This window comes from Rutidosis leptorrhynchoides, chromosome 1, assembly GCF_046630445.1.
Source record: "Rutidosis leptorrhynchoides isolate AG116_Rl617_1_P2 chromosome 1, CSIRO_AGI_Rlap_v1, whole genome shotgun sequence".
NCBI classification, from domain to species: Eukaryota; Viridiplantae; Streptophyta; class Magnoliopsida; order Asterales; family Asteraceae; genus Rutidosis; species Rutidosis leptorrhynchoides.
In genome coordinates this window covers 287,173,892-287,183,298 of record NC_092333.1, presented here as the reverse complement: position 1 = coordinate 287,183,298, position 9,407 = coordinate 287,173,892, and positions in this window count along the sequence as shown.

Below are 9,407 nucleotides of genomic sequence, written 5' to 3'. Positions count from 1 at the left end.
GGTGTCATGATATTTTGTGGTGGGTTTATATATTAAACATTTAACAGGTAAAGACGAAGTATATATCATAAGTAAAGAAGAAGAAAAAATTACGCCAATTATGAACTTCAGCAGTGATGTATCGATGATGATGGGGGTGGATAGGTTCGATGGTGGTGTTAGTTTGATGACGGGTTTCAAAGGATGGTTCAAAGGTTGATGGGTGATGAAATTTTGCAGATGATCAAGCATATGTATGTGTTTATATATAAGTACCTTATATGCATATGAATATGTAAAAAGGTGATGACTTATAGAAACAAATACACATAATAATCAAATATAATATGTGAGTGGGTGCCTAAAGTGGTACAGCTAAGATTATAGAATATAGAATATGTGATGGAGTAAACTTCAATAATAATCATGGATGAAATACTTTTAGACAAGTGGATGTTGAGTTGATGTTTAATAATTGTATCAATCAAAAAGAACACGGCGGATCCAAGATATTGCAATTGAGGTCAGATGACCCCATCCAATATCAGACCCAACTATTGATTCATTATTAAATTTTTTATTTATTTTTATATCAACTCAAATTGAAGCAATTTGTCCCCAACAAAACTTTTAGCCTAATTTCAACGAATTATATAAATTTCACCTACTCATTTAGAAGATTTAGAATTTTTAGCATGGGCCTTTGCTCATTTAGTTTTGGGACTTTATTTCCGTTAACAATCTCGTGTGTTTGCTAATTGTAATTTGTTCTTTTATTATGTATACGAATACAAATACAAATATATAATATGATGAGTTCTAGGTTTCATGTTATACGAATTTATTATGTAACTTATTAGAGATTGCAAATTTGTAATTCTTTAAATTTGTTTATTAAAAAATTGATCTAGGCTTCATTATTGATGCATTGATGTTAATGAGATTGAGTGATAACAATTAGTATTGGTTAATAGATAAAGTATTGGATATGCGAAGTACGGAGTATGAGCTTTAACAATAATCGTGGATATTTATGTCAATATATTAAGATAAGACTCATATCTATAATTTTATTAGTACGTAAGGATTAGTATTCATATCCTTTGATTGAATTGAATAAAACTTGTTAATTATTATAATTATAATATTTTACCTAATTAATTCTAACAATTACAATATTTCGTCTTATTATACACACATACACACACAATATATATATATATATATATATATATATATATATATATATATATATATATATATATATATATATATATATATATATATATATATATATATATATATATATATATATATATATATATATATATGCATATCTTATTTACAAGTAATCGTATCGTGAGCCGTCGAGAATAGTCAAAGGTCAAATGATCTCATTAAAATAGTTCAAAAATTTTGAGACTCAGCATTACAGAATTTGCTTATCGTGTCGAAATCATATAAAGATTAAGTTTAAATTTGGTCGGAAATTTCCGGGTCATCACAGAGCTAGCCTTAATGTGTCCAAACCTCTAGACTTCTTAGTCCTTAAGGGTTGAACTTTACATGGATGGCCTCCGTAAGAGCATTCAACACGGGGTAATGACATCCAAATAACCTACAAGAGGCTTTAAAGATGGCCCACCAATTGATGGAAACGGTGGATGTAATTGAAGTGCCGGTGCCAAAGGCCGAGGATAAATCGGGTAGCAACAAAAGAAAGTGAGAAGCCCCCTAATCAAGTAACTACAACAACAATAACTTCACCAAGAAGTCTTTCACCTCTGACGGCAAGAAAGGTTATGCCAGAAATCTTCCTTTTTGTAACAAGTGCCACAAACATCATTTTGATGAATGTGGCAAGCCATTTTGCAACAAGTATCAAAGAAGTGGCCATGTGACCAACGATTGTAGAAGTACTGCTTCCGTCGCTCAAAAGGGACCCAATGCACCAAAAACGGGTGTTTATTACGAATGTGGCCAACCGGGTCATTTTAAAAATGCATGCCCAAAGAATAAAGCTAACCCCAATGCACGCGGCCGAGCTTCCAACATTAACACCAAGGAGGTCCGAGATGACAATGAACTAGTCACGGGTACATTTCTTCTCAACAACTCTTATGTTTCTTGTTATCGATTCGGGTGCAGATAATATTTTTATATCTAAGACTTTCACTCATGCTTTTTACGCTCCACCACTCCCCCTAGATACTAGTTACACCATTGAGGTGGCCAACGGGAAACTATTGAGTGCTGACAAATTTTATCGGGGGTGTACGTTAAACTTATCGGGTAAAGAGTTTGAAATTGACTTGATACCTATAGAACTAGGGAGCTTTGATGTTATAATTAGTATGAATTGGTTAGCCAAAACAAAATCTCACATCCTTTGTGATCTTAAAGCAATCTAAATTCCTATCGAGAATGGTGAACCCTTGATTGTTTACGGCAATAAGAATTGCACCGGACTCAACCTCGTCTCGTGCCTTAAAGTTGAAAATTATCTTCGTAAGGGTTTTTTTGCGATCCTTGCCCATGTTAAGAAAGTCGAGACCGATGAGAAGCATATCAATGATGTGCCAATGGTTAGTGACTTTTCCAATGTATTTCCCGAGGAATTGCCGGGTCTTCCACCTCATCGACCGGTTAAATTCCAAATCGATCTTATCCCGGGAGACGCACCCGTAGCACGTGCACCGTATAGACTTGCTCCATCTGAAATAAAAGAATTACAAAGTCAAATTCAAGAACTACTTGATCGTGGTTTTATCCAACCTAGCCATTCACCATGGGGCACTCCGATTTTATTCGTTAAGAAGAAAGATGGATCCCTACGAATATGCATCGATTATCGTGAACTAAATAAATTAACGGTTAACAACCGATATCCTCTTCCATGCATCGATGACCTCTTTGATCAACTACAAGGGTCTTGTGTATATTCAAAAATCGATCTCCGCTCAGGTTATCATCAACTAAGGGTTAAGGGGGAAGATGTCTCCAAAATCGCTTTCCGGACTCGTTATGGTAGTTATGAATTTCTTGTAATGCCATTTGGTTTAACTAATGCACCGGCGGTGTTCATGGATCTTATGAACCACCTGTGCAAGCCTTATCTAGACAAATTCGTTATCGTATTTATAGATGACATCTTAATCTATTCAAAAAGCGAAAAAGAACACGAACAACACCTCCGACTCGTGCTTGAACTCTTGAGACAAGAACAACTCTATGCCAAATTCTCCAAGTGTGAATTTTGGTTAAAGGAAGTTCAATTTCTTGGTCATGTTGTAAGCGATCAAGGTATTAAAGTCGATCCCGCGAAAATCGAAGCCATTAATAATTGGGAAATCCCCACTACTCCTACTCATATTCGTCAATTTTTAGGCCTCGTCGGTTATTATCGTAGATTCATCGAAAATTTCTCTTTGGTTGCACATCCTTTAACCGCGTTAACTCACAAGGGCAAGAAATTCATTTGGGCGGCCGAACAAGATTCGGCGTTTCAAACCTTAAAGAAACAGTTAACAACCGCTCCTATCTTATCTCTTCCCTAAGGCAATGATGATTTTATTGTATATTGCGATGCCTTGAAACATGGTTTTGGGTGTGTATTGATGCAACGAAAGAAAGTTATTGCTTATGCCTCTCGACAATTGAAAATTCACGAACGAAACTACACGACACACGATCTTGAACTTGGAGCCGTTGTCTTTGCACTCAAAATGTGGAGACACTATCTTTACGGAACCAAAAGTACCATCTTCACCGACCACAAAAGCCTCCAACACATTTTCGATCAAAAGCAACTAAACATGAGACAACGACGGTGGATTGAAATATTGAACGATTACGATTGTGAACTTCGTTACCATCCCGGGAAGGAAAATGTAGTAGCTGATGCCTTGAGCCGAAATGAAAGAATGGAACATCTTCGTGTTCGAGGATTAAACATCACCATCCACACCAATCTCAATAGCCGAATCCGTGTGGCCCAAGATGAAAATATTTCTCACGAACACTTGAACGTTCTCGTCTCTCGATTTGAAGTTAAGGAGACCTGACTCCGATATTTTGCCGGAAGAATTTGGGTGCCTAGTTATGGGGATTTACGAAGCCTTATTCTAGACGAAGCCTATAAGTCAAGGTATTCGATCCATCCCGGAGCCGGTAAGATGTACCACAATCTCAAAGAACAATATTGGTGGCCGAACATTAAAAAGGACGTTGCTACGTATGTTGAAAAGTGTTTAACTTGTTCCAAGGTCAAAGCCTAACATCAAAGGCCATCCGGGTTACTTCAACAATCGGAAATCCCGCAATGGAAGTGAGAAAGAATAACGATGGACTTTGTCACAAAACTATCAAAAACGGTAGGCGGATATGATACCATTTGGGTTGTTATTGACCGTCTCCCCAAATCCGCTCACTTCCTAGCCATGAAAGAAACTGACAAAATGGACAAACTTGCACAACTGTACATAAAGGAAATTGTATCCCGTCACGGTGTACCCTTATCAATTATTTCCGACCGAGATGCCCGTTTCACTTCTAGATTTTGGGGTGCCTTACAAGAAGCCTTGGGAACATGTTTAGACATGAGTACCGCATATCATCCACAAACCGATGGACAAAGCGACCGTACAATTCAAACCTTGGAAGACATGTTACGAGCGTGTGTTATTGACTTTAGAAAAGCTTGGGAAAAGCATTTGCCTTTAGCCGAGTTCTCTTACAACAATAGTTATCACTCGAGTATTAACGCCGCACCTTTCGAAGCTTTATATGGCCGCAAATGTCGTTCTCCTATTTGTTGGGCCGAAGTAGGTGACAAGCAAATCACCGGGCCCGAACTCATTCATGAAACAACCGAGAAGATCGTTCAAATCCAAGAAAGGCTCAAGATGGCCCGTAGTCATCAAAAGAGCTATGCCGACGTTAGACGTAAAGATCTCAAATTCCAAGTGGGTGACCACGTAATGTTAAAAGTCGTACCTTGTAATGTTAAAAGTCGTACCTTGTAATGTTAAAAGTCATACCTTGTAACCCGTTGCGTACCGTTTAGATCTTCCGACTCAATTGAGCTCCGTTCATCCTACCTTCTATGTATCAAACTTGAAAAAGTGTCTTGCCGAACAAGAACTTGTTATTCCCTTCGATGAGCTTACTATCGATGACAAACTCCACTTCGTAGAAGAACCCGTTGAAATTTTGGATCGTGAAGTGAAAACCTTAAAAAAAAGCAAAATGCCGGTTGTGAAAGTTCGTTGAAATGCCAAAAGAGGACCCGAGTTTATGTGGGAAAGAGAAGATCAGATGCAAAGGAAGTACCGTCACTTATTCGTTGAATTGGCAATGCAAGATCTCGAGGAAGAAACAACGACTACTACTTCCAACGAAATTTCGGGACGAAATTTCTTTTAAGGAGTAGGTAATGTAATAACCCGTCTTTTCCCGTTTACTTTCTGTTTAATTATTTTAAAGTCCGTTATTTAATTATAACATCTCTCGTTTACTCTAGCGTATTTAAAATAATTCATATGGTTAATTCACGCACCCGCTTTTAAACTCGAGGGACTAATGTTGCAAAAGGGGCACACTAGTTGACTAGGTCAAGTAGTCAACCCCACCTCCCCACCACTCATTTCACCTCCCAATCTCTCATCTCTACTACTTCCACTTTTTCTCCATTTTCATTCAAATCATTAATTCATCATCTAAATCCAAACTAGGAGGCTAACATCAAAACAAATTACATATTTGTGATCTCCTACTGAAGAGCTTTAATTTGGTACCAATTTCATAACTTGGGGTAAGCTTTTCTAAAATACTAGATTTCTTGTTCTTGGTGTTCTTGACTTAAAAGTGTGTTAATTAGTGTCTATGGCTCAAGTCTAACATGAATATCTGAATTGTTTGCTTATTCTTGGTATTTTGTATAACTAGCATGAACTTGGAAAAAGGGTGTGTTTAATCTTGATTTTTAGTTGATTAAACAATGTTATACGTTAAAATTCATGTATTAAATGTGTTACTAGCATCATTAGCTTCAATTTGATGTGTAGGTTAACTTGGAAAACTTCACTAACATGATTATTGATTTTATGATTTTTGATTAGGGTTTGATAGACTTAAATACGAACTTTTGATGCATTTAATACTATGAAATGTTGTTGGTAAGTATTTAGTTGCAATGTATGTTTAATTACCTTCGACACGGCATATCATATATGTAAATTAGGTTCCCGAATCATGAAATGCATTTAATGAACTTGGAGTAATTATGTTGAACATTAATGGTGGATTTTGGTGTAATAAATGTTTGGATTTGATTGATGTTATGTGTTTAGTTATATTCCTCGTTAAAATACCTTTCCAACGATGTATGATATGCGTTTTTAGTGTTTTCGGTTCATTATTTGTGATTGAAAGAGTTTTGGTTCGTGCACTTGATTTTTCAGCAAAACAGCTCCTGGAAACAAGGGCTTCGCGATCGTGGAGCCCCCTGTGTGTATAAGCCTCGCGATTGCGAAGTAAACGCTGCCCAGCCTGCAAAATGGCTGTCCAAAATGGCCATTATGCCCGTTAATTCTAACTATGCTACGCACCTCCGATTAACATAAAACTTGTTCTAATATGCTCATATATGATTATGAAACTTAGAAAAGTTGCCCGAGACCCCACCCGAACACGTTGACTTTTTCGTTGACTTTGACCAAAGTTGACTTTTATTCAAACTTAACCAATACTTTGTTTAATCATTATAACCTTTCTTTTATACTTATATCTTGCATGAAACTTGACAACGTGACTCACATGCTATATAATCGATTCGTAACGAGCCATAGGACTAATTGAACAATTTTGACCGACCTCGTATTTTACCGAGATTGATACATCCTACTTGTTTAGGTCAAGACTAGCATTCGTTCTTTCACACGTTTACTTTGCGAAGTACCTTTTTATTCGTGCACTCAAGGTGATATCATAGTCCCACTTTTACTCTTTTATACTTATACTTGGGATGAGAAAACATAAACGTTTCGTTTTACAAAGTGAACACAAGTACGAAAACAAACATTCTACATACGAGTTAGAACAAAAAGCCTCAATTCAATTATCATTAGTTACACTTGTAGAGTGTAAGCGAGAACTTATGTTGTGTGGATCCATACGAACCCTCATTCGGACGATTAGCTACCGTTGGCGGATGAAATGTATTTTCGGGTATAGTGTAGGTTCTAACACTATGGTAACGAGGTTCGTATGCAGTTAAGCCTTGATAATTGGGTGCTCGTGATACAAACAACAACTTTTAGAATGTAAACGATTTTGGATAATCAACGTTTTGAAAATACTAAATCTTGTGGTTCAACATACATACATACTAAACCTATGATTTCACCAACATTTTCATTGACAGATTTTCTATGTTTCTCTCAGGTCCTTGAATGCTAAGTGATACATGCTTCCGCACACTATTTTGATACTTGCTTGGATGTCAAGCATACATGCATATATGGAGCGTCTTTTGACTTTACTTAAATTGTGTCGCATAGGTGTCATTTGTACTTAAATGTTGTAACGTAACTAGTTGTTGAACCATTTTTGTAAAACTTGAAACATCCTTACATTTGAAATGAATGCGACATATTTTCGTCAAACTTTGTTTTAAAGACTTATGACCACGTAACGGGACCTAAGTTAACGGCGCCGTCAGTGATGATTTTGGCGGGTCGTTACAGGAACAATCCGAATCCTTAAAGTGGATTAAGCAAGTGTACATGCTTTTAATATTGACATTAGTTTAAATATAAATAGTTTTCTTAATATCTTATGAAATGTCCCGTTCATATTGATTATAAACGTTCCATATTAATTGATTTCGTTACGAGATTTTGACATCTATATGAGACGTTTTTCAAAGACTGCATTCATTTTTAAAACAACCATAACCTTTATTTTATCAATAAAGGTTTCAAAAGCATTACGTAGATTATCAAATAATGATAATCTAAAATATACTGTTTACACACGACCATTACATAATGGTTTACAATAGAAATATATTACATCGACATATGTTTCTTGAATGCAGTTTTTACACAATATCATACAAACATGGACTCCAAATCTTGTCCTTATTTTAGTATGCAACAGCGGAAGCTCTTAGTATTCACCTGAGAATAAACATGCTTTAAACGTCAACAAAAATGTTGGTGAGTTATAGGTTTAACCTATATATATATATATATATATATATATATATATATATATATATATATATATATATATATATATATATATATATATATCAAATCGTAACAATAGACCACAAGATTTCATATTTCAATACGCATCCCATACATAGAGATAAAAATCATTCATATGGTGAACACCTGGTAACCGACATTAACAAGATGCATATATAAGAATATCCCCATCATTCCGGGACACCCTTCGGATATGATATAAATTTCGAAGTACTAATGCATCCGGTACTTTGGATGGGGTTTGTTAGGCCCAATAGATCTATCTTTAGGATTTGCGTCAATTAGGGTGTCTGTTCCCTAATTCTTAGATTACCAGACTTAATAAAAAGGGGCATATTCGATTTCGATAATTCAACCATAGAATGTAGTTTCACGTACTTGTGTCTATTTTGTAAATCATTTATAAAACCTGCATGTATTCTCATCCTAAAAATATTAGATTTTAAAAGTGGGACTATAACTCACTTTCACAGATTTTTACTTCGTCGGGAAGTAAGACTTGGCCACTGGTCGATTCACGAACCTATAACAAATATGTACATATATATCAAAGTATATTCAAAATACATGTACATATATGTCCGGTTTTACAGTGTTCTTCGTGTTTCCAGGTTTTAAATCATTAAGTTAGCATATCATATAGATATAGAACATGTGTTTAGTTGATTTTAAAAGTCAAGTTAGAAGGATTAACTTTTGTTTGCGAACAAGTTTAGAATTAACTAAACTATGTTCTAGTGATTACAAGTTTAAACCTTCGAATAAGATAGCTTTATATGTATGAATCGAATGATGTTATGAACATCATTACTGCCTCAAGTTTTCTGGATAAAGCTACTGGAAATGAGAAAAATGGATCTAGCTTCAAAGGATCCTTGGATGGCTTGAAAGTTCTTGAAGCAGAATCATGACACGGAAAACAAGTTCAAGTAAGATTTTCACTCGCAATAAGATTGTTATAGTTATAGAAATTGAATAAAAGTTTGAATATGAGTATTACCTTGTATTAGAAAGATATCTTACTGTAAATAAGAAAGATTTCTTGAGGTTGGATGATCACTCTACAAGATTGGAAGTAAGCTAGCAAACTTGGAAGTATTCTTGATTTTATGAAACTAGAACTTGTAGAATTTATGAAGAACACTTGGAACTTGA